This window comes from Solea senegalensis, linkage group LG18 (genome assembly GCF_019176455.1).
Source record: "Solea senegalensis isolate Sse05_10M linkage group LG18, IFAPA_SoseM_1, whole genome shotgun sequence".
NCBI lineage: Eukaryota > Metazoa > Chordata > Actinopteri > Pleuronectiformes > Soleidae > Solea > Solea senegalensis.
The window spans coordinates 17,856,954-17,883,220 of record NC_058041.1 but is presented as its reverse complement, the minus strand read 5'-3'; the positions used below and the strand labels follow the sequence as shown (position 1 = coordinate 17,883,220).

Genomic DNA, 26,267 nt, shown 5'->3' with positions numbered 1-26,267 from the left:
CCTGAACAGGACAAGGGTAAAGTGCTCCCTTATGCACTGTAACATTACATTATAAAGTTATAAAGCCACGAGAATTGTATTCTTTTTCAATAAACCTCCACCTTTCAGGTAAAACAGCAGCAGTAAAAAATAAAGTAACAAACAGGCAGTGACAATTACAGCTCAATTAAACAAATTATGAACCGGGTCACTGAACAGCCTCCAGGCTTCATGTATTCATTCCAACAGTTTGTTTTTGAGTAACCCTGGATTTTCTTTGAAAGCCTGTGTATCAAGTTCCATCAGGATCTTTTGAATGAATTCAAACATGTACCTGAGATGAGTTGGATAGCTCAAGTTTAGGTTGTAGATGATCCCCAACAGTAAGGCACAAGCAGTGGCGACATCTTTGAGTTCATGAAGCACCTGCACACCTTCGACTATGATGCCAACATCTTCTGGCAGTTCATCAACATCTGCACCTGGATGTTTAATCACATAGATGCCAATGAAAGTTTGATCCAAATCTATCTGGGTTTCATCAGGGTTTTCACTCTAAAAACAGACAAAAAGACAAGATAATTTAATAAAAACTCTCCCACTGAAAGCACATAAAAGACCCTATCAAGGGGAAAAAAATACTGACATTGGATAGGTTTATCAAAGTGCACAAATTATATATTTTGCAATATTTGTAGGCAATGAAAATAAATGGAGGTAAAACTCAACACCTCTCCTTCACAGAGGCATTGAATCTTGGCGAGTCAATTACAAAATTTTACTCATTGAAGAGAACATATTTAGCACTCATTATTCAAACAACTGATAACTTAACTGTTAAAACAACTGATGACTTACTCCATACTCCTTCACTAGCTGTTCAGGGTCTTCATTGAGATAAACAGCTATTGCTTGGAGGCTACAAGCTCTCCTTGTTTCGATGGAGTAATTCTGCAAAACACAATAGGAAATATATTACATAAATAAATAAATACTGTGAATTGGGCAGTCCGTGTTCAAATCCCCACCCGGCCAAGAAAGGGCTGGGGTACCCCTGAGCAAGGTACCCAACCCCCAATGCTCCTCAGTGTGGCAGCCCACTGCTCCTAATTCTAGGATGGGTCAAATGCAGAGGAATACTTTCCCTAAGGGGATTAATAAAATTACACTTTAAGTCACTGACGATGAATTCCAGAAAATTATCCCTGACACAGATATCAATTGGACAGCTAGCCTTCATGCAGGTGACAGGTCACTCACAAATGCATAAAATGCCAGTTGGCAACAAGGGCAGAGCAAATAAGTGTCAAAGGCAGCAGTTGGCTACCGAGTGTGAATTGTGTTACCATTAGGGGTCAGATTTATTTTGCAGGTATGTATTAGCATGCAAGTAATTATACACAAACCTGGTCAATGATAGCTATAAGGTTTTTGATTTTGCGTCCTGCTGCTCCTCCTTTCTTACGGAGCACTCTAGCCAACTTCTTAGAATAGTGGTCGAGCTGAGATTGAGATTACAGTCTGAACATTAAAGATGGTCCTACACAAGAGATCCTTCAACTATCTTGCCAGATTCACAATTTAATTGACCGTGGCTATTAGTTTATATGTGTTGTAACAGGAATCATGTTTTTCTGGATGCTTTTCGATTGATTTTCACTGATATACTGTATCCTAATAATCAAAAATGTAAAATACAAAACCTTGTCTTTCACAGAACTCAGGATTTTTATGTATTATTTTCCAAGAAAAATAATGACAACTTTAAGTACTTTCATGATGATTAAAAAAACAATTCCACTGAATATTTTTGGATTGGAGGTTTACAAATAAAGCTAACTTATCATAATAATTACTATTATGGTTAATGTAGTGATCATAAAATAAAGTCAGGACAGTAAACCTGCAGACTTATGATCATATTATTAGGAACAATACCAACGTGCTAAACGTAGTTGTAGAACTCAACATTCTTTCACTCAACATGTTTATCTTCAACTCTAATTCATGTGTTCATCACATTAATCAGTAACTTTTTGAACAAATAAGGCGCATTTCCACCGGCTCTACTCGCCTCGCCACACCAAGGCACTGTTTAAGTAGCGTTTCCACTAGCATAGCACCTGGTACCTGGACTAGAGATGTTCCGATACCGTTTTTCCCTCCCGATACCGATTCCGATACTTGTACTGTGGGTATCGGCCGATACAGAGTACCGATACTAGTGTGTTATAAAAAAATATATATCATACTACGCCTGCATGACTGTGATATGATTATCATTGGTGGTGAGGTTTGGCTCAGGTTAAACCCTCTGTAAAACATGAACAAATACAGCAAATGGACACCATTTATGTTTACCAGTGATATGTTATTTCGTTTTTCAGCTTGTACGTTTGTTTTGACTCTGGTCCAAACAACGCAGCACTGGCAGAGATTCATTTTTCCATGATAACTGACCGGGAAAGGACGTGCGTGACATAATTTTTACATGACTCCAGATTGTTAAAATGAGTCTCTGAAGTAACGCTAAACTTTAAAAACAGAGGCTTACATACGCAGGACACAGGTACGCTGGTTAGTTGTTGCGCTGCTCTTTTCGTTTAATAAACGGGCCGCTCCAGTTTGACTGTAGGCATGCTAACAGAGCTAGCGCAGCTAACAACGCTGACGGAGCTAATTGGTAAATACTGCCAAACCGCCGACATGATGAGCTAATATTAGCTCCTTGTCTACAGGTGTCTGGTGATCAGTTCTTCTTCACACCTCTAAAACAGCACAGCACAACTGTGAAGAAGAACCGTGTCAGGGCTAAAGGAGCTCTAATAAATTACATGGTATTGGATCGCTGCATGGACTCCAGTACTCGCCGATATCGATGCCCACATTTTCGGCAGTATCTGAGGCATTTCCGATACCGGTATCGGAATCATCTCTAACCTAGACTGCACTGGCGGCCATCTTGCCACAGTCAGCTCGCTCACCCATAACATGTGTTGTAGTGGTACATGGACTTTTTAAATAACCATAACTTGCTCAGTTTTCTACCGATTTTGAAATGGTTTGGTTTGTTATAAACGTACACTGCATATTACATAACATTAAACAGAACAGAAAGGTGCAATGAATATACACATACCAGGTATTTATGTTAAATCAATATATGGGCTACTAAAACACGGGACACAGAATGGCATGAGATATATGTATACTTTTATAATAGGAATAGTGTGTAGCCTATTCATTGACCCTTTCTGTTCTGTTTAATGTTATTTAAATAATGTAATGGTTATAATTATTTATAAATATGCAGTGTCATAATAACTACATCTCTGAAGTTTATAAGAAAAAAAAACGTTTCAAAATCGGTAGAAAATTGAGCAAGTTATGGTTATTTAATTAGTCCATGTACCACTACAACACGTTATGGGTAAGCGAGCTGACTGAGGCAAGATGGCCGCCAGTGCGGCCGTTAGACACTCCGCCGTAAGACATCTAGCCTTTATATATCTATGTACAGAACTGTATAAAACTAACGCTAATTGATTTATAAAGTAATGGCAGTGAAAATATGATTACTTACCTCGTATTTCGATGATGGCTGTGAATCCCGAGTGTGCCGTGCTTCTCCTCGCGGGGGATGAAAAATCACAAGGTGGGAGTAACGTAATCTCGCGTGATTGCGAACGAGATTAGAAGGGATGTACGGTGTGCGCAAAGGGACAACTACTGTAGTTTCCGTTTTACATGATTTTTACTTAACAGAGTTGATTTGGGCAAACTTACACAGCCAAGTAAATCTGACATAGCATACAACGAAGATAAATAAAACTAATACTTAAAGCCAAGAATAGTGACATATCATTTTTTTGAGTGTACTTGAAAATATGTCAGAAATACTAAACAGAGACCCAAACACCTTAATATGAAATGGAAAAACATGCAATATTGAATGTCATTTAAGAAGAAAGAGAAAAGTTCCTGGGGTCATGACAAAATCAGCTCTGAGGAAAAGTACAGTAGTTGAGTCTTTTTGAGTCTTCTTACTTTCATCTTTATGACAGTGACCAAACAGAAATACCGAGACACAAATGTATGTTGCCTCTTTACATCAAAAATAAATAATAACAGGTACATTATCATATGAGACTGTATATGTTTGTGTATTTGTCTTTGTTTAGGGACTCAGCTTTTTCCCCACAGTTTGCATTAACCCACTTTAATTCCTGATTGTGGACTACTATCCAATCCAAAGCCACTCTGTCATCAATAAGATGCAAGACTGAGAATGTGATACTGTAGCCTTTATAAGGTACTTTATCTTTAGCTCTGTCTCATTCTCTCCTCAGCACAATGAAACATTATGACTTCACTTGCTTTATTGAGTTTGCTTTACTTTGCTGTCAGTGTCCTCACTTTAACTGATGGCTCACTTTCCAGCATCACCACTGCAGCTGCACCAGCAGCCTCAAAGTGCACTCTTCTAAACAGCTTCCAGCCAGGCTTTGTGGTCCAGGGTGACTATGTCATCGGTGGGATTTTCCCCATTCATTTTAATCTGAAAATACCAGACCTTAACGGCACCTACAGACCACCACCAATAAATTGCAATGGGTGAGTTTCATAGATGATAGTGGGAGCATTTTATTTACTTTTGCGTGTGAATTATGTCTAATTTTGCACTATTAATATAAAATGGACTGAATGTGTTTATAATCATTCGAGTTTTTAAATGAACAGACAACATTCATCTGTATCAGCCACAGAATTGATCCCAACGCTTTCCGGTGGGCTCAGACTATGAGACTGGCAGTTGAGGAGATAAACCAGAATCCAGTGCTGTTGCAGAATCACACTCTGGGCTACAAAATCTTTGATTCATGTGGATATCCACTGACAGGACAGAGAGCTGTTTTATCGATGCTGAACGGAGTGAGTGAGGAAAACTCTTCTATGTGCAGAAATGCCTCATCACTCCTCGCTGTGATTGGGGCTTCTGGATCTCCTCAGTCTATTGTTGTGTCAAAAATCCTGCAAACATTCAGGATCCCCATGGTAACAGTGACTTGTATTTATGTCAATCATCACAAAAATGTTCTTCTTTTCTCAGTAACACTGCACTCTGTTTTTACACAGATCAGCTATGCTTCTACATGTGCATGTTTGTCAGACAGACAAAAATATCCAACCTTCTTCAGAGTAATTCCTAGTGACGACTACCAGGTAAAATGTAAAACATGTGGTCAGTTATTGTTTTCAATCAAAGCTCAACACATTTACTACTCTGTCATCAGAAATAAGTATTACAACTGCCTTTAAAGCTTTAAACTGTCTAGTTTAAAATTAAAGCTATTAATAAAAAAGAGGCAAATCTTCTAACACTAAGAAATTGATTTACATATATATAAGTTTTCCTCTTTCTTATATTATGTTAGTGTTCATTTCAGGTTTGGTCATTATAATAATCATGGTTGATAATCCTTTATTGTTATAATCCTTAATATTGATGTTTGGTGATGTTTTTCTGCTGTTTTGTGAGTCATATATACAGCATTGCTTACAATTCATTAAGCTGGAACAATGCTTATATGTGTCGTCCCTATCCAATAATACATCAATATTTCTTTGTTGTGCCAAACTTCCATGCTTTATCATTTACAGAATACAACAACAGGGCACAACACCAAATAATTAATGAAGATATTGCTTTTCATTTATGAAAGTTCTTTAATGTCTGTGATATGAAACTGAGTGAGTTGATTGTCTTTTTCTGTTGAGCCCAGGTGAAAGCCTTTGCACAGCTGCTGGTGCACTTTAACTGGACTTGGGTGGGGCTGCTGCGAGGAGACAATGATTATGGCCGCTTTGCTGCAAAAGGTTTACTGAGAGAATTACAGGACACCAAAGTATGTGTAGCGTACCAAGAAATTATTCCTCTGCTCTACACTCGCCAGGCGGGACTAAGGATCATGAAGGTATGAAAACACTATGGAAACTTTTAACTTCTACCTTTAAATGTTCAGTAGTCTATATTTATATAGAGATTTTCTAGTGGTGATGACCACTATCTGCTTTAAACTACAGTTTTTGTCATTCAACCATTCACATAAATTCAAACATCTACATATTGCATCTATGTGGAGCACTTTTTTTTATAACACATCTTCCATACCCATTCACACACTGCTGGCACAGTAATGTGAGGTTCAGTGTCTTGCCCAAAGAAAGATCAGCATGTAGACTCATGGAGCCAGGAATCAACTCCTCAACCTTTCAGTTGAAAGACAGTTCACTCTACCACTGATTACATTACATTACATGTCATTTAGCAGACACTTTTATCCAAAGCGACTTACAAGGGAATTGAGTACAACCTGCCATGGGTGGAGTTGAACTTGTGACCCTCCTTTAATGGGTTCTTACCACAAGATAAAATAATAACAGCCTCTACGGACTGGGTAGAGAGATTTGATGCTATAAAAAAAATTATAGACAATGTTAGTACCGACATACAACAGAAAATGATGAATCAAGTAAACAAAACCTGACTTTGTTAAACAAGTACAAAATGAATACAATAGAAACTTTATTTGTCTGACACCAACTGATGAGATTTTTTTCACACACATACAAAACATTAAAAAAGACCTAAACAAAAATACACAAGGAAAAAGTATACCAAATACAATAAAACATGAAAGAAATAAAAGGACCAGGGGCAGATTATTATGTTACAGAAATGATTTTGCTGTTGAGGGTTGAAATATTGAATAATACTAAGGTCTATAGAAACTCTAGTTGTTTTTCACTGTGTATCTGGGTTTTTCTTTATGTCACTCAGTTTTGTTTTTGTCTCCTTGTACAACCCTGTTATCTACATTATCTGACCCTCTGTATAGGTGATGCGTACCTCTACTGCAAAAGCGGTGTTGGTATTTGCACTCAGGGGGGAGATGGCACCTTTCTTGAGAGACTACATGACTCAGAACATCACTGGAATCCAGTGGGTGGCGAGTAATGCCTTGATCAAAGCATCAGTCTTTTCAGGGAGAGAGTATTACCCTTACTTGGGAGGAACCATTGGGTTTAGCATCAGAATAGGTCATATCTCCAGACTGGGTGACTTCCTGCAGACAGTAAACCCTAAGAGATATCCTGACAATGTGCTGGTGCATGAGTTGTGGGAGTCTCTGTATGGCTGCAGTCCTTTTCCATCCTCTGTCACCCAGATGCCACCGTGCTCAGGGCAGGAGTCTCTGCTGGAACAGCACTCAGCCTACATGAATACATCCAGCCCTAGAATCTCTTATAATGTATATAAGGCTGTATATGCCATTGCTCATTCCCTGCACAACCTCCTTCTCTGTCAGCCAGGGAGGGGGCCTTTCCAGAACAACTCATGTGCTCAGAGCAACAACATACAACCTTGGCAGGTACTGTATAATCCATTATTTCTTTACCATTACACACTGTGGGTCAAAACCCAATCCTTGGGATTCAGACCACGATCTTTATCTCCCATTTACCAAAGTCATGTAACATACTGTACATATGACAGCCCTATTTCTGTGTTCTTAAAAATCTAAATATATTTAAATCTTAATGAAATATGTTCATGAATTGTTCATTGTTCCATTGTAAACACAGCACTGGACATGTGATGTGTTCACTTTACCGTTCTGTTACATTTCTACTGCTGTACAAATTTAGGCCGTAGATTTTTAGGGGCCTTCAATCTCAAAACTCTGTTGACTGAAAACCTTGTTTAGTGCAATTCAATGTTTCATTGTGTGCATTTCCTAATTTTCAAGCTGCAACACTACCTCCAGGAAGTAAACTTTCACATTGCTGGTGAGGAGGTGGCCTTTGATGCCAAGGGCGACTCTGTACCCTATTATGATATCATCAACTGGCAGAGAGGCACAGAAGGAAACATGGAATTTGTCAACGTTGGTTTGTTTGATGGAACCAAGACTATTGGAGAGGAGCTGTTGATCCAGGAGGACAGAATAATGTGGGCAGGACATCAGAGTGAGGCAAGCTGCTCACACTGTGTTTTTACCTTCCTCAGATGCCAACTGTTGAAGTTCTGTAGGTTGAGATGGAGGTAAGTCAGGTGGACGGAACAGACTGGATCTGATACAGGGTCATTTGTTTTCATACACAACAGAGATTCAAAGCCCAGCTATGATGTGCCTGGTGACCTACTATCCACTGTTGTTTTCCTCATGGATCTTTCTTTATGGAATGGAAGAGTGAATGATGGTTTGTCTCTGTATGCTGGTCTGGTGACCTGTCTTGGGTTTGACCCCACCTGTTGTTTTCAGCTGGGATTGGATCTGGCTCCTCGCGACCCTCATGTGCAGGATATAGCAGTAGACAATGAATGAATCATTCTTCATTAAATGCTTCTCATAGATCTACAGCTAAATATATATAAATAAGGTAAAATAATACAGGTTATGGAATAGCTTTTTGGCAGGAACCCAGTCCTCAGTGTACAGCTTGTAATCATATGACCATCAAAAGGTTGTTTGATGGTTATCGGCATAACTGTAAACTAGACTGACATCTGTAGACCAAATATATCTAATCAACATAAAACTCAAAACACTGTGTTAAACACACTTGAGAAACTACAAGTTTTCTACAATACTTTATTGACACATGGTTTCGATGAATTTTCCACCTGTCAATAGATTAACCAATGAAAGCACCAATATCACCACATGGTCTTTCCACTCTAGGTGCCACTGTCTGTGTGCAGTGCCAGTTGTCTTCCAGGCTCCCGGAAGGCTGTCCGTCATGGGGAGCCTATCTGCTGCTTTGACTGTGTACCATGTGACAGCGGCAAAATTAGCAATCAGACAAGTGAGTTTGAGCTGAACAATAAAAAGTCAAAGCAAATCCATTCTTACAATTGTAGCACAGAAGTAATGCAAAACTGAAAATTGTTCATACTTTCTTCCCTTTAGACTCAGTAGATTGTACAATTTGTCCTGAGGACTTCTGGTCAAACAACGACAGAACAGCCTGCATTGCCAAGAAAGTGGAGTACTTGACCTTCGATTCATTGGGAATAGCCCTGACAGTGATGTCTGTGGTGGGCGCCTGCTTCACTCTGGCTGTCTGTGGTGTCTTCTTCTGTCACAGACACACAGCCATCGTCCGTGTGAATAACTCTGAGCTCAGTTTCTTCATACTCTTTGCACTGACTCTGTGTTTCCTCTGTTCTCTGCTTTTCATTGGAAAGCCAACATATTGGTCCTGCATGCTGCGCCACACTGTCTTTAGCATCACATTTTCACTGTGTATTTCCTGCATCCTGGGGAAGACCCTGGTGGTACTGGCTGCATTCACTGCCACCAGGCCAGGGCACAACATCATGAAGTGGCTGGGGCCTAAGCAGCAGAGGACCATTATCTTCAGTTGTACTCTGGTTCAGGTGGTTATCTGTGCTGCCTGGCTCATTGATGCTCCCCCGTTTCCATCCAGAAATACACAGTATGAACATTCAAAGATCATAGTAGAGTGTAGTGTGGGCTCTAGTCTGGCCTTCTGGTGTGTTCTTGGATATATTGGTCTACAGGCCTGTCTGTGCTTTGTATTAGCTTTTCTGGCTCGAAATTTGCCGGGAAACTTCAACGAGGCCAAGTTCATCACATTCAGCATGCTGATCTTCAGTGCTGTGTGGCTAGCATTCATCCCTGCTTATATCAGCTCCCCTGGAAATTATGCAGATGCAGTTGAGTCATTTGCCATTTTGGCCTCCAGCTTTGGTTTATTGTTCTGCCTGTTTGCTCCAAAGAGTTACATTATTTTACTGAAGCCTGAAAAGAATACAAAACAGCACCTGATGGGGAAAGAAAAGAAATGATGAAACACACATTAACCCAAAGTTATTGAATCAGTAACGAGACTTGGATAACTAACCATTTAAAAAACATGTTTGATAGTCAATGTTGATTTGAAATTGATATATCTTTATAGATATGACTCTGTAGTGACAATCTTACAAAACTGATACATCATTAAACTGTGGTGGTGTGAGACGTGATTATTATTTAGCTTAGCCATTAGCTTGGACTTGAACAATGCATTGAGGCGATGGTTTAATATTAGACAAAGCTCTAGTATCACTTAAATTATTTTGTCAGCTGGCTAAGAATATTTTTTTTTGGGTCAGGTTGCTTCCTTCAAAAGTGTTGATATTCAGGATTAAAGAAATGACACTAAACAAAATCTATTAAATATATTGAGGCTCCACTAACAAGACAAAAGATGTACAAATCACTGATCAGAAACATGATAAGAAGATATTGAAAGATTACATCGTTTATGTTACAGAGATATCTTGTGTGACACAATATTGACTGTGTCTACATCGCACCACAAATTTACATCAGATTCAAACAGTTTCATGGGAATTCAATTCAATTCAATTCAATTTTATTTGTATAGCGCCAAATCATTACATACATTATCTCAAGGCACTGTACATAGAGAACATCAGGGAGAGCAGAGAACCCCAACAGTCCACACAATGAGCAAGCACTAGGCATCAGTGGGGAGAAAAAACTCCCTCTTAACAGGAAGAAATCTCTGACAGAACCAGGCTCAGAGATGTGCGGTCATCTGCCTCGACTGGTTGGGGTGAAAGGAAAAATGGGGGATAGTAGAGAGGTGGGGGAGAGAAAGGACAAGAGGGAGATGAGGTAGAGACAGAAGAGAGAGAGAGAGACCAGGAGCAGATACACAACAACTGTATCAGGTTACAAGTTTATACAGTTAATGATATCGACTTTTTAATTATAGCACAATAATAATGGTGATGATATGGGTAGCCTCGAAAACTGGATCTTGATCCCGCAACCTGCATGATGAGCATACAGAGAGAGAGAGAGAGGGAGAAGGAAGGAAAGACACAAACTATCGAGAGAAAGAGACAAGGTTAATGACATATAAAACGTTTAGCAAAAAGGAAAGTTTTAAGTTTAACTTTAAATACAGAGAGAGTGTCCGCCTCCCAAACTATCATTGGGAGCTGGTTCCACAGGAGAGGAGCCTGGTAACTAAAGGCTCTGCCTCCCATTCTACTCTTACAGACTCTGGGAACCACAAGTAAACCTGTATTTTGTGACCTAAGTGGTCTATTAGGGTGATAGGGTAAGACTAGGTCTTTCAGGTATGAAGGGGCCTGACCATTAAATGCTTTGTACGTGAGGCTCTCCTTGATGTTCTCTATGTACAGCTACAGGAACCCTTCACTGGCTTCCTGTAGCTGCTTGCATCCACTTCAAGACTCTAGTGCTTGCGTTCCATGCTACAAACGGATCCGGTCCAGCCTACATCCAGGACATGATCAAAACCTACACCCCAGCCCGCCCACTCTGCTCTGCATCGGCAAACCGGCTCGCTGCCCCCTCACTGAGAGGATCGCAGAGGCACTCGCAGAACTCGAGACTGTTCACTGTCCTCGCTCCAAAATGGTGGAATGATCTCCCCATCGACATCCGGACAGCTGAAAGCCTCCACGTCTTCCCCCGCCTAAAAACACATTTATTCCGACTTTACCTCGACTAGACGACAAAAAAAAACACTTGTACATCGCACTTAAGACTAGCACTTCATAGTTTGATCTACTTGAAGCTCTTACTTACTTCTAGCGCTTATTTGTACCCAAATGTTTAAATGCACGTTTGTAAGTCGCTTTGGATAAAAGCGTCTGCTAAATGACATGTAATGTAATTTTAAATTGAATTCTAAACTGTAGTTTTTCAGCATCTTTTAAAGACAGAATGTATCTAATTTTCATAATGTTCCGCAGGTGGAAGAAGGCTGTTCTGGAAATTAGTTTTACGTGTGAATCAAATGACATTTCCTGGTCAAAAGTAACTCCAAGGTGGAACTGGAAGCCAGGGTGATGTCATCTAAAGTGACAATGTGATCAGAAAGTTTTTCTCTGAGGTGTTTAGGGCCGAGTATAATGACCTCAGTTTTTTCTGAGTTTAAAAGTAGAAAGTTATAGGTCATCCAGGACTTAATGTCTCTGAGACATTCCTGGAGTTGAACAACCTGATTTATTTCATCCGGCCTCATTGATAAATATAGTGTGTCATCTGCATAACAATGAAAGTGTATGTTGTGCTTTCTAATAATGTTCCCTAGAGGAAGCATATATAAGGTAAAAAGTATCAGCCCAAGCACTGAGCCTTGTGGAACTCCACAATTAACTTTTGTTTGTAGTGAGGCTTTATCATTAATATGAACAAACTGGAATCTATCAGATAAGTATGATTTAAACCAGCAGAGGGCAGCACCTGTGATACCAAGAGTCTGCTCCAATCTCTGCAGTAGAATATTATGACCAATGGTGTCAAATGCAGCACTAAGATCTAACAGGACAAGTAGATAAACTAGACCATTATCTGATGCAGCAGCAGCAGTAGACATATTGGGACTGACTCATCTTCTAGCACAAGAGCTTTAGAAGCACCAGGTGCACAGTTAGACAGTTTCTCCCCTATAGATCTCCCTGAGTTAACATCATTAGTTTCATCATCTAAGCCATCAACCTGTCAGTTAGATCCTATCCCCACCAAACTGTTTAAAGATGTGTTTCCTTTAATTAACAGCTCTATATTAACTCAAATTAATCTATCCTTATTAACTGGATATGTGCCCCAAACGTTTAAAGTAGCAGTTATTAAACCCCTTCTAAAAAAAGCGACCCTTGACCCAGATATTTTAGCTAATTACCGACCGATATCTAATCTTCCCTTTGTCTCTAAAATCTTAGAAAAGGCAGTTGCCAATCAATTATGTGAATATCTGCGCATTAATGGCCTGTTTGAAGATTTTCAGTCAGGTTTTAGATTAAACCATAGCACAGAAACAGCACTAGTTAAAGTTAGTAATGATCTTCTCTTGGCGTCAGATAATGGTCTAGTTTCTTTACTTGTCCTGTTAGATCTTAGTGCTGCTTTTGACACCATTGATCATGATATTCTACTGCAGAGATTGGAGCAGACTCTTGGTATCACAGGTGCTGCCCTCTGCTGGTTTAAATCATACTTATCTGATAGATTCCAGTTCGTTCATGTTAATGATAAAGCCTCACTACAAACAAAAGTTAATTGTGGAGTTCCACAAGGCTCAGTGCTTGGGCCTATACTTTTTACCTTATATATGCTTCCTCTAGGGAACATTATTAGAAAGCATAACATACACTTTCATTGTTATGCAGATGACACACAGCTATATCTATCGATGAGGCCGGATGAAAAAATCAGGTTGTTCAACTCCAGGAATGTCTCAGAGACATTAAGTCCTGGATGACCTGTAACTTTCTACTTTTAAACTCAGATAAAACTGAGGTCATTATACTCGGCCCTAAACACCTCAGAGAAAAACTTTCTGACCACATTGTTACTTTAGATGACATCACCGTGGCTTCCAGTTCCACTGTGAGGAACCTTGGAGTTACTTTTGACCAGGAAATGTCATTTGATTCACACATAAAACTCATTTCCAGAACAGCCTTCTTCCACCTGCGGAACATTATGAAAATTAGAAACATTCTGTCTTTACAGGGTGCTGAAAAACTAGTTCATGCTTTTGTTACATCTAGATTAGATTACTGTAACTCCTTATTATCAGGATGTTCCAACAAGTCTGTTAGAACCCTTCAGTTAATTCAAAATGCTGCAGCACGAGTTCTGACAGGAACAAGAAAGAGAGACCATATAACTCCAGTGTTAGCTTCTCTACACTGGCTCCACCCACAGTTTAGAATTCAATTAAAATCCTCCTCCTCACGTACAAAGCACTTAATGGTCAGGCCCCTTCATACCTGAAAGACCTAGTCTTACCCTATCACCCTAATAGACCACTTAGGTCACAAAATACAGGTTTACTTGTGGTTCCCAGAGTCTGTAAGAGTAGAATGGGAGGCAGAGCCTTCAGTTACCAGGCTCCTCTCCTGTGGAACCAGCTTCCAATGACAGTTCGGTAGACGGATACGCTCTCTGTATTTAAAGTTAGACTTCAAACTTTCCTTTTTGATAAAGCTTATGGTTGGAGCGAGTTCTGGGAAACCTGGACCATCTCTTAGTTATGCTGCTATAGACCGAGACTGCTGGGGGATTTTCCTGTGGTGCAAGTGATTCACTCTCTCACACTCAGGGTATGAATATGACTTTTTATATGTCATTAACCTTGTCTCTTTCTCTCCCTAGTTTGTGTCTTTCCTTCCTTCCCTCTCTCTCTCTCTGTATTCTCATGATGCAGGTTGCAGCATCAAGATCCAGTTTCCGAGGCTACGCTCATCATCACCATTATTATTATTTTGCAATTAAAAAGTCGATATCAGTAACTGTATAAACTTGTAACCTGATACAGTTGTTGTGTATCTGCTGCTGGTCTCCCTCTCTCTCTCTTCTGTCTCTCCCTCATCTCCCTCTTGTCCTTTCTCTCCCCCCATTTTCTGTCCCCCACCTCTCCACTGTCCCCCATTTTTCCTTTCACCTCAACTGGTCGAGGCAGATGACCGCACATCTCTGAGCCTGGTTCTGTCAGAGATTTCTTCCTGTTAAGAGGGAGTTTTTTCTTTCCACTGATGCCTAGTGCTTGCTCATTGTGTGAACTGTTGGGTTTCTCTGCTCTCCTTGATGTTGTCTATGTACAGTGCCTTGAGATAATGTATGTTATGATTTGGCGCTATGCAAATAAAATTGAATTGAATTGAATTGTCCCACTGAATTTATCACCATCACTGGGGATTTTAACCACACCAACCTGGACTCTGTTTTACCAACCGTCCACCAATATATTGACTGCCCCACCAGAGACAATAAAACAATTGACCTTTTGTATGTAAATGCTAGGGATGCATACACAGCCACTGCCCTTCCCCCCCTTGGCTTGTCTGATCACAACTTGGTCCAGTTGACTCCCAGGTATGTCCCTGTAGTGAAAAGGCTTCCTGTTGCCACCCGCCCAGTGAGAAGGAGGAGTACACAGGAGGCCTACATGGCCCTGCAGGACTGCTTTGAGTCTACTGATTGGGATGCGCTCTGCTTGCCACATGGGGAGGACATCAACTCCATGACAGACTGCATCACAGATTACATCAGGTTCTGTGAACACACGGTTCTCCCTGCCCGGACTGTCCATTGCTTTCCCAGCAACAAACCTTGGTTTTACCAGAGATCTGAAGACTCTCCTCAACAAAAAGGAAGCTGGAGGAAGCTGGAGTCCAAACTCCAGTAGAATGACATGAGGGAGGTGTGGTGAAGACCATCACTGGATTTAACGTGAATAAGAAATCGACAGAGGGCTCTATCGAGAGGGCTAATCAGCTGAACCTCTTCTTCAACAGGTTCAGCTCACAGTCTTCCACACAGCCCCCTACTGCTTCCCCCACACGTCACACCTCCCTCCCTCCCCCCCTGCCTCTACCTCTCCCCCGTCTGCCCCCCCTGGAGCACCGCTTGGACACTGTATCACCTCCCCTCCACCGCTCCACCTCTCCCCCACCACCTCCTGCCACCCCCCTCCGTGACAACCACCCAGGTCAGAAGACAGCTGGAGAGACTGCAGCAGAACAAGGCTGCAGGCCCGGAGGGTCTTTGCTCCAGGCTACTGAGGGCTTGTGCTACCCAGCTGGCTGTGATCCTGCAGCACCTCTTCAACCTGAGCCTCCAACAGGGGATGGTCCCAGTGCTGTGGAAGACATCATGCCTGGTTCCTGTCCCCAAGACAAAGTCATCAGCATCTTGTGAACCTAGGGACTACCGCCCAGTGGCTCTGACGTCCCATGTGATGAAGGTGCTGGAGCGGCTGGTCTTGGCCCACCTCAGACTGCAGGTAAAGTCCTCACTGGACCCGCTTCAATTTGCTTATCAGCCCAACCTGGGGGTGGATGACGCCCTCATCTATCTGCTGCATCGAGCTCAATCTCACCTGGATGGTGCTGGAGGCACTGTGAGAATAACTTTCTTTGATTTCCACAGTGCTTTCAACACCATCCAGCCACTATTACTGGGAGAGAAGTTGAAGGTGGTGGGGGTGGACATGCCCACCATCTCCTGGATCACTCACTACCTGACAGGCAGACCACAGTTTGTCCGACTGGGTTGTGGTTTGTCTGATGTGGTGGTTAGTGATGTAGGAGCCCCACAGGGAACTGTGCTGTCCCCCTTCCTGTTCACCATATAAACCTCAGACTTTAAATATGACCCTGTGTCATGCCACTTGCAGAAGTTCTCTGATGACTCTGCGGTGGTGGGGTGTATGAGGGATGGACAGGAGGGGGAGTACAGGACAGTGGTTGCTGACTTTGTGAAGTGGGCCAGTGAGAACCACGTGATTCTGAATGTGACCAAGACCAAGGAGATGGTGGTGGACTTCAGGAGGAAGAGGACAGCTCCACAACCTTTGAGGGTACTGGGGGAGGACATTGAGATGGACATTGAGGAATACAAATTCCTTGGTGTGAGGCTGAACAACAGACAGGACAGGAAGGCTAACACCAGTGCTGTGTACAGGAAGGGGATGAGCAGACTCTTCTTTCTGAGGAGGCTGTGATCCTTTGATGTATGCAGCAAGATGTTGGAGTTATTTTACCAGTCTGTTGTGGCCAGTGCACTGTTCTTTGCTGTGGTGTGCTGGGGGAGCAGCATTGGAGCCGGTGAAACTAACAGACTCAACAAACTGATAAAGAAGGCCGGCTCCATCATCGGCTGCAAACAGGACACAGTGGAAATGGTGGTGGAGAGGAGGATGCTGAATAAACTTTTTTCCATCATAGATAACCCCGATCATCCTCTCCACCACATCCTCCAGGCCCAGGAGAGCACATTCTCCGAGAGATTCAGACAGCTCCGCTGTCACAAGGACCGATTCAGGAAGTCATACCGCCATCAGCCATCAAAACTTACAATAACTCTCTGTAATAGTACAACAAAAAACAAAAAACTGCTCATTTGCACAATGCACATTTTCTCTCCGTGACATACAGTATGACATTGCACTCCATTATGCCACTCCTTTATTATTGCGCTATTTTTTTCCCCACATTTTACATTTTATGTTTATAATATTTGTTTGTATTACTGCTATGTTAAAACAATTTCCCCTTGGGATGAATAAAGTATTTCTATTCTATTCTATTCTATTCTATTCTATTCCGTTCTATTCTAAAAGAAGATCATTACTAACTTTAACTAGTGCTGTTTCTGTGGTATGGTTTAATCTAAAACCTGACTGAAAATCTTCAAACAGGCCATTAATGCGCATATATTCACATAATTGATTAGCAACTGCCTTTTCTAAGATTTCAGAAACAAAGGGAAGATTAGATATAGGTCGGTAATTAGCTAAAATATCTGGGTTGAGAAGGGGTTGAATAACTATTTTAAACATTTGGGGCACATATCCAGTTAACAAGGATAGATTAATTTGAGTTAAAATAGAGCTATTAATTAAAGGAAACACATCTTTAAACAGTTTGGTGGGGATAGGATCTAACTGACGGCTGGTTGATGGCTTAGATGATGAAACTAATGATGTTAACTCAGGGAGATCTATAGGGGAGAAACTGTCTAACTGTCCACCTGGTGCTTCTAAAGCTCTTGTGCTAGAAGATGAGTCAGTCCCAATATGAGGGAGGAAATGATCAATTTTTTCTCTAATTGATGTTATTTTATTCACAAAGACGTTCATAAAGTCATCACTGCTCAGTGTTAAAGGAATAGATGGTTCAGTGTAGCTGTGGCTCTGTCAGCCTGGCTGCAGTGCTGAAAAGAAATCTATGATTATTTTTATTTGGAACGCCATTTTCTTTCTAATCTACGTAATGTCTGTTTAAGAGCATTGGAGTTAAACCATGGTGCTCGTCTCATCTGATTCACCACTTTCTTTTTCAGAGGGGCAACACGATCTAATGTAGTACGCAGTGAGGCTGCTGTACAATCAACAAGGTTATTCATGAGGGAGGGAGTAAAATCACAAAAAGTACTTTCAGATGTACTGACATATGGCACTGAGTTAAATAAAGGTTGCATTGTTTCTTTGAATGTATAGGATAGGATAAGAGTAGGGTAACTGCAGAGCCTGAGACACCTTGTTCTTGAAGGGAGGAAGTAAGGTTCTGGTGGTTAACTGTGTCAAACGCTGCAGAAAGGTCCAAGAGGATGAGTACAGAGGAGAGAAAGGGAGCCCTGGCAGTGTGGAGTTGCTCAGTGACAGCAAGAAGTGTAGTTTCGGTCGAATGACCTGCTTTAAAACCAGACTGAAGAGGATCAAGAAGGTTGTTCCGGTCAAGGTAGGGGGAGAGTTGATTAAAGATAGCACGCTCCAGAGTTTTGGAATGAAAAGGAAGAAGAGAGACAGGTCTGTAATTATTTACTTCAGACGGGTCAAGGGTGGGTTTTTTAAGGAGGGGGGTCACTCTGGCCTCTTTAAGAGAGTCCGGATGATAGAGATGTGTTAATGAGATAGGTGAGGAAAGGAAGAAGATCAGAATCAATTGACTGAAGAAGATGAGAAGGGATAAGGTCAAGGGTAGGGGGTGGGGCGGTCAGAGGTTATTAGGGAAAGAACTTGATCATGAGATAGAGGTGAGATCAGGAGGTGGGGTTGAGAAAGAAGAGCGAATGTCATCTACTTTTTTGTGAAGTAGTTGACAAAGTGAATTGGTAGAAGGGAAGAGGGGGAGTGGGGGGGTCAAGGAGGTTAGAGAAGATCAAGAAAAGTTTTTTGGGGTTAGAGAAAGAGGATTGAATTTTAGTCTGATAGAAAGATTGTTTGGCTGCAGAGATAGAGGCAGTGAAGTTGGAGAGAAGAGAATGATAGAAAAGCAGGTCATCAGGGTGTTTTGATTTCCTCCATTTCCTTTCTGCTTCCCGTATCGTGGCTCTCTCAGCACGCACTGAGTCAGACAACCATGGGAAAGAAGAACAAGTGGTGGGCCATTTTCTGGGATGTTTGAGAGGAGGACATCTAGTTCCTCCAAGAAGTGTCGCAATGGGCCTGGTGGACGGTAGACGACAATAATGATTAGTTTTACTGAGTGAGTTACAGTTACAGCATGAAATTCAAACGACTGTGAAGAGCAGTGTGGAAGTGGGTAAAGAGTGAAAGTCCAGTTGGGGTTGATGAGCAGACCTGTCCCGCCACCTCTGCCAGTGGATCTGGGTGTGTGGGAGAAGGAGTGGGCGGAGGAGAGAGCCGCAGGGTGGCTGTGTTGGAGGGTGTTATCCAAGTCTCAGTGAGAGCAAGGAATTCCAGGCATTGCTCTGTAGCCAAGCCAGAGATTAACTCAGTCTTGTGGGTAGCTGACTGGCAGTTCCAAAGGGCCCCTGCAACAAGGTGTTGGATGTGTGTGGAGCGGGTGGGATAGATAAGTGAGGACAGATTACCGTGATGCTGTGAGTGAATGTGAAGTTTTTAACATCTACGAGAAGAAACATGAACAGGAATGGAAAAAGTGCACATATGTGAAAGGTAGAAAACAACTGCAGACAGGTACTTAGCCTCAATAGCCTCCTTGTTAGACTCCGGTTTAGACTCCTTTATCTTTGTCTTCCTGAGTCTTCGTTTGAATAGTCTGCTGCTGAAGCTCCTGATTAGGAGCTGGTTGGTTATGGGACAAATAAAGGACTATCTTACATCTGTGTTGGCCACTCCCCTGTAGCCAATGAAACTTCATAACTGGTGATGGCTCAATAGAAACTAGGTCAAAGCTCAGTGGAGTTGCTCAGTGACAGCAAGAAGTGCAGTTTCAGTCGAGTGACCTGCTTTAAAACCAGACTGAAGATGATCAAGAAGGTTGTTCCGGTGAAGGTAGGAGGAGAGTTAATTAAAGATAGCGCGCTCCAGAGTTTTGGAGAGAAAAGGAAGAAGAGAGACAGGTCTGTAGTTATTTACTTCAGACGGGTCAAGGGTGGGTTTTTTAAGGAGGGGGGTCACTCTGGCCTCTTTAAGAGAGTCCGGAAAGCAACCAGATGACAGAGATGTGTTAATGAGGTGGGTGAGGAAAGGAAGAAGATCAGAAGCAATTGACTGAAGAAGGTGAGAGGGGATAGGGTCAAGGGGGCAGGAGGTGGGGCGGGCAGAGGTTATTAGGGAAAGAACTTGATCCTGAGATAGAGGGGAGAAAGAGGATAGAGAAGGAGCTGAATGTGTGGTTGGTAGAGTGGTGAGAACAGGAGGTGGGGTTGAGAAAGAAGAGCGAATGTCATCTACATTACATTAAATGTAATGTAACCATTAAATGTGCAACAGTGGGAAGAAAATAGTGCAATAATTAAGGAATGGCATAAATTCTACCTCTCTCGGTTTCTCCTTCACGTTGAATCCAGTTATGGTCTTCATTCCGGACCATACCTCCCTCGTGTCATTCTGCTGGAGTTTGGACTCCAGCTTCCTCCTGTAGGTGTCTTTGCTCTGCCTCAGCTTCTCATTAAGGTCACACTGTACCTTCCTCAGCTCGTCCTGGTCCCCTTGTCTGAAGACCACTTTCTTTTTGTTGAGGAAAGTCTTCAGATCTCTGGTAATCCAAGGTTTGTTGTTGGGAAAGCAATGGACAGTCCGGGCAGGGAGAACCGTGTGTTCACAGAACCTGATGTAATCTGTGATGCAGTCTGTCATGGAGTTGATGTCCTCCCCATGTGGCAAGCAGAGCGCATCCCAATCAGTAGACTCAAAGCAGTCCTGCAGGCGCATATCAGCCTTCTGTGGACTCCTTCTCACTGAGCGGGTGGCAACAGGAAGCCTCTTCACTACAGGGACATACCTGGGAGTCAGCTGGACCAAGTTGTGATCAGACAAGCCAAGGGGGGGAAGGACCTACTGAAGTGATACCAGAAAGTCCGAAATGCACACTGACTGACAAACATGACCTGACTTTGTTAAACAAGTATTTTCTTCAAAATGATCACCTGAAATATTTAATTATACTAAGGTCTATAGAAATTCCAGTTGTTTTTCACTGTGTACTAGCGCTGGGCGATATGGACTAAAATTCATATGTAGCTGAATGGCGATACTCAATATATATCTCAATATTGTTTCTGTGATGTAATTGGGTTTCCACCAAAGCATTATAGCATATAAGATAAAATGTTTTCCATAAGCAAACCCTTTGAAATATAAATAAACATTCCGTTATACGTCTAAGCTACACGCCAAATGTCAGAGGTCACTGAAATAAAAATGCTCCCTGAAAAAAATAAACAAATCTCTTTCCTGCATGACAATAATATACAGTAATTAATTAAAAAATACAATACTGTTACAATTTTAGCAGAAATAAAAACTTAATAAAATTGGAACAAACATGACTAATGAAATAAACATTGTATCTGTGAAAATGAATGCTAATCTCAATTATTTCACATAGATATTCAACACAGCTTGTTGATATGATAATTAATGTCTTATATTTTATTATCAACATTGAAAACTTTGGGCTTCCATATGTCCAAAAGTGACAGTAATGGAAAATATGTCAAAACTCTGTAGTGTGTGAACTATGAACCAGCTAGTTCCCGTCCCGACGATAAATCTAACACACCAAGAGAGGCGGGACTTAAGGCAGAAATGAGTGAAACCACATAAGAGAAACCACAAATGAGTTGACGGTCATCAGTGGAGAGTTGTTTTCTCCCTATTCTGGTCTGTAGCTTCTTTGTCCCCAATGTTTGCTGCTTGATCTTGTTCTTATGAACCACCGTCTTAGACATTTTAAGGATAGAAGCCACCTGACGCTCACTGTGTCCCTCTGCCAGTAAAGCCAGAATTTAACCACAATTTTTCTCAATCAAATAATTTCTTTGATTGTCTCTGTGGGCTAGTCACAATAAAATGCTACTTTAGATTGAAAAGCACTTAATGATCAGGTCCCATCATTCCTTAAGGACCTAGTCAGGTCGCAGAGGTAGCAGCTTGAGCAGAGAAGCCCAGACTTCCCTCTCCCCGGCCACTTCATCCAGCACTTCTGGGGGAATACAGAGGCGTTCCCAGGCCAACCTAGAGACCTCTTGATGTGGAGGAGTAGCAGCTCTACTCTGAGCCTCCCCCGAATGACCAAGCTTCTCACCCTATCTCTAAGGGAGTGCCCAGAGACCCAGCGGAGGACATCCATTTCAGCCGCTTGTATCTGCAATCCCGTTCTTTTAGTCACTACCCACAGCTTGTCACCATAGGTGAGGATAGGTAAGTAGATCTACCAAGACAGACCGATGCAGAGCCCGCATTACTAGAGATGCCGCACCGATAAGTCTGTCGATCTGCCGTCACTCGTGAACAAGACCCCGAGATGCACTGGAGGTGCTGATTCTCACTGCTTCACACCCGGCTGAGATTTGAAAATCATGGCATGATGAAGCAAACAAGACCACATCGTCAGCAAGATGCAGAGACCCAATCCCAAACCACACTGCTCCTCCTGAATCCGAGGTTTGACTGTCCGACGGAACCTCCTCTCCGGGACTTCCGAATAGATCTTACCCGGGACATTGAGGAGTGTGAGTCCCCTGTGGTTGAAACACACCCTCTGGTCCCCCGGGCAAATCTCATCCATCCCCAGGGCCCTGCCACCGAGGAGCTTTTTAACCACCTCAGTAACCTCAGCCCCAGATATAGGAGAGCCCACCCCCGAATCCCCAGACCCTGCTCCTCATTGGAAGGTGTGTCAGTAGGATTGAGACGGTCTTTGAAATATTACCGCAACCGACCCACAATGTCCCAAGTCAAGGTCAGCAGCTCACCATCTAAGTCAAAGTGCTGCCGGAAGTGGGAGTTGAAACTCTTCCTAACAGACCCTCACAATACGTTTAGTTCTGCCAGGTCTGACCAGCATCTTCCCCTGCCATTTGAGCCAACTCACCACCAGGTGGTGATCAGTTGACAGCTCCACCCCTCTCTTCACCAGAGTGTCCAAGACTGCGAATCCTGGTGCCAAGTGCACATATGGACACACTTATGCTTGAACATGGTGTTCGTTATGGACAATCCGTGACGAGCACTGAAGTCCAACAACAAAGCACCACTTGGGTTCAGATTGGGGGGATCGTTCCTCCCAATCACACCCCTCCAGGTCTCACTGTCATTGTCCACATGAGCAGTGAAGTCTCCCAGCAGGACGAGGGAATCCCCAGCAGGAGCACTTTCTAGCACCCGGAGGCAGAGGGAGATTACCCTTTTGTCTGCCAAGGTGAACCCCAAATACAGGCCCCGAGCCAGGGGGGAAATAAGTAAGCCCACACCAGCTCGGTGCTTCTCATCAGGGGCAACTCCAGTGGGGAAAAGAGTCCAACCCTCTCAAGGAGACTGGTTCCAGAGCCCAAGCTGTGTGTCGAGGCGAGCCCGACACACACTATCTAGTCAGAACCTCTCAACCTCGTGCACCAGCTCAGGCTCCTTACCCGCCAGAGAGGTGACGTTTAACGTCCCTACAACCGCTTCTGCAGCCGAGGGTTGGACCACCATGGTCCTTGCCTTCGACCACCACCCAACTCACACTGCACCCGACCTCTATGGCCCTTCCCACAGGTGGTGAGCCCAAGGGAAGGGGGACCCACATTGCCTCTTCGGGCTGTGCCCCCAACCCCTGGAGCCAGCCCGGTGCCAAAGGGGGTTGAGCTGATATGGTGGCAGTACAGAGACTTCTTCCTGTTAAATGGGGAGTTTTTTCTCTGCACTGATGCCAATTGGTTGTTCATTGTGTGAATAGTAGGGTTTCTTTTCTCTATTACATTTTAAAGGTTTATGTCTAACTATGTACAGATACTTCAGATAATGTATGTTATTATTTAGCGCTATAAAAGTATAATATAATTGAATTTCACTGCCATAAGGTTTAAGAAAATTGGACGGTTCATTCAAGGCCTCCTAACTGCAGACCACATGTAACCACACCAACCTAGGATGCCACATCAGGTGTCTCACTAAAACAGATTTGAACAAATTGAATTAATAATAATAGTACAAAATAAGACTAATTTTCAAGCTGCAACACTACCTCCAGGAAGTGAACTTTCAGATTGCTGGTGAGGAGGTGGACTTTGATGTCAAAGGCAACTCTGTACCCTATTATAACTGGCAGAGGGGCACAGAAGGAAACATTGAATTTGTCAACGTGGGAACCAAGTCTGTTGGAGAGGAGCTGTTGATCTAGGAGGACAGGATAATGTGGGCAGGACATCAGAGAGGCAAGCTGCTCACACTGTGTTTTTACCTTCATCAGATGCCAACTGTTGAAGTTCTGTAGGCTGAGATGGAGGTAAGTCAGGTGGACGGAACAGACTGGATTTGATATTTGTTATTATACACAATGGAGATTCAAAGCCCAGCTGGACTATGATGTGATTGGTGACCTACTATCCACTGTTGTTTTCCTCATGGATCTTTCTTTATGGAATGGAAGAGTGAATGGTTGTTTGTCTCTGTATGCTGGTCTGGTGACCCGTCCTGGGTCTGACCCAACCTTTTGTCTTATGTCAGCTGGGATTGGGTCTGGCTCCTCGCGACCCTCATGTGCAGGATATAGCAGTAGACTGAATGAATTACTTACTTCTAGCTTTTATTTGTCCCCAAATGTTTAAATGCACTTTTGTAAGTCGCTTTGGATAAAAGCGTCTGCTAAATGACATGTAATGTAATGTAATGTAATGTAATGAATCATTCTTCATGACATTAAATGTTTCTCAAAGAGCTCTCATAGATCTACAGCTATATATATTTAACTGAACCACAGGTTATGGAATAGCTTTTGGGCAGGAACCCTCAGTGTACAGCTTGTAATCATGTGACCATCAAAAGGTTGTTTACTGACTACCGGCTACCTGTAAACTAGACTGACATCTGCAGACCAAATATATCTAATCAACATAAAACTCAAAACCTTTTTTTTAAACACACTGTGAGCTTCCCCGCTCACAGCTCGTCCAGAGGAAGGAAAAAAATCTGTGTGGTGGTGGAAAATAATCTATTATTTTGGTCCAACAGGAAAAGTCCACCAAACATACCTGCCTCCTGCTCCTGTGCCGGGAACAGTGGCGGTTGATACCCCTGAGAGCACTGGAGGGGGGAAAGTCCGGTGGCGGAGCTTGGGAGGGTGTTGTGGGCGTATTCCACCCACAGCAGCTGTTTGGACCAGGAGGAAGGGTTGTTGGACAAGAGGCACCGCAGAGCTGTCTCCATCTCCTGATTCATCCACTCAGTTTGGCCGTTCGACTGTGGGTGGAGGCCCGAAGATAGGCTGACGGAGGCACCAAGGAGACTGCAAAACTCACGCCAAAAACAAGAGGTGAATTTGGGCCCCCGGTCAGAAACAACGTCTCTGGGGAGGTTGTGCAGACAAAATACATGTTGTAACATGAGTTCAGAAGTCTGTTTAGCAGAGGGTAACTTGGGTAATGGTATGAAGTGAGCAGTTTTTGAGAAACTACTGTGAGTATTACTGTGTTACCGTCTGAGGGAGGAAGTCCAGTGACAAAGTCCAAGGAGATGTGGGACCAAGGTCGCTTAGGGACTGGTAAGGGGTGAAGCAGACCAGCTGGAGCTTGGCTGAGACTCTTGTTCTGGCAGCAGACCTGACAGGCAGCAACAAACTCTCGGGTATCCCTCTCCATGGTCGCCCACCAGAACCGCTGTTTGAGGAGCGCCAGGGTGCGTGTGACCCCAGGGTGGCAGGCTAGGGGTGAGGAATGCCCCCGCTGAAGAACCTGGGAGCGAAGGTCGTCTGGAAGAAAGAGACAGTTATTGGGGCATTTGCTAGGAGCAGGGAACTGAGAACCTGCCTGTTTGACCATGTCCTCCAAAGGCCAGGTGATGGCGCCCACCACACAAGCAGAAGGGAAAATCGCCTCTGGTTCGATCGGGGAGCTCCCAGCCTGGAACTGTCGTGAGAAGGCATCTGGTTTGGTGTTTTTGGACCCCAGGCAATAGGAGAGGACGAAGTTGAACCGGTTGAAGAACAAGGCCCACCTGGCCTGACGAGAGTTCAGTCTTTTAGCAGAACGGATATATTCCAAATTTTTGTGGTCAGTCCATACCACAAATGGTAGCTCCGCCCCTTCCAGCCAATGCCTCCATTCCTCCAAAGCCATCTTAACGGCCAGCAGTTTACGGTTCCCTACGTCGCAATTCCTCTCAGTGGGAGATAACTTGTGGGAAAAAAAGGCACAGGGGTGAAGTTTCTGGTCCTTGGTGGACCGCTGAGAGAGGACAGCCCCTGCTCCAGAACCAGAAGCATCCACTTCCACAACAAGCTGAAGTGAGGG

The 26,267-nt window shown here is 43.0% G+C and overlaps 1 pseudogene; it reads right to left on the bottom strand.

The window, feature by feature from the left end:
* Positions 1-12,096: 12,096 nt before the first annotated feature.
* On the bottom strand, positions 12,097-20,706 carry LOC122759565 (annotated as a pseudogene).
* Between the last annotated feature and the right edge of the window lie 5,561 nt (positions 20,707-26,267).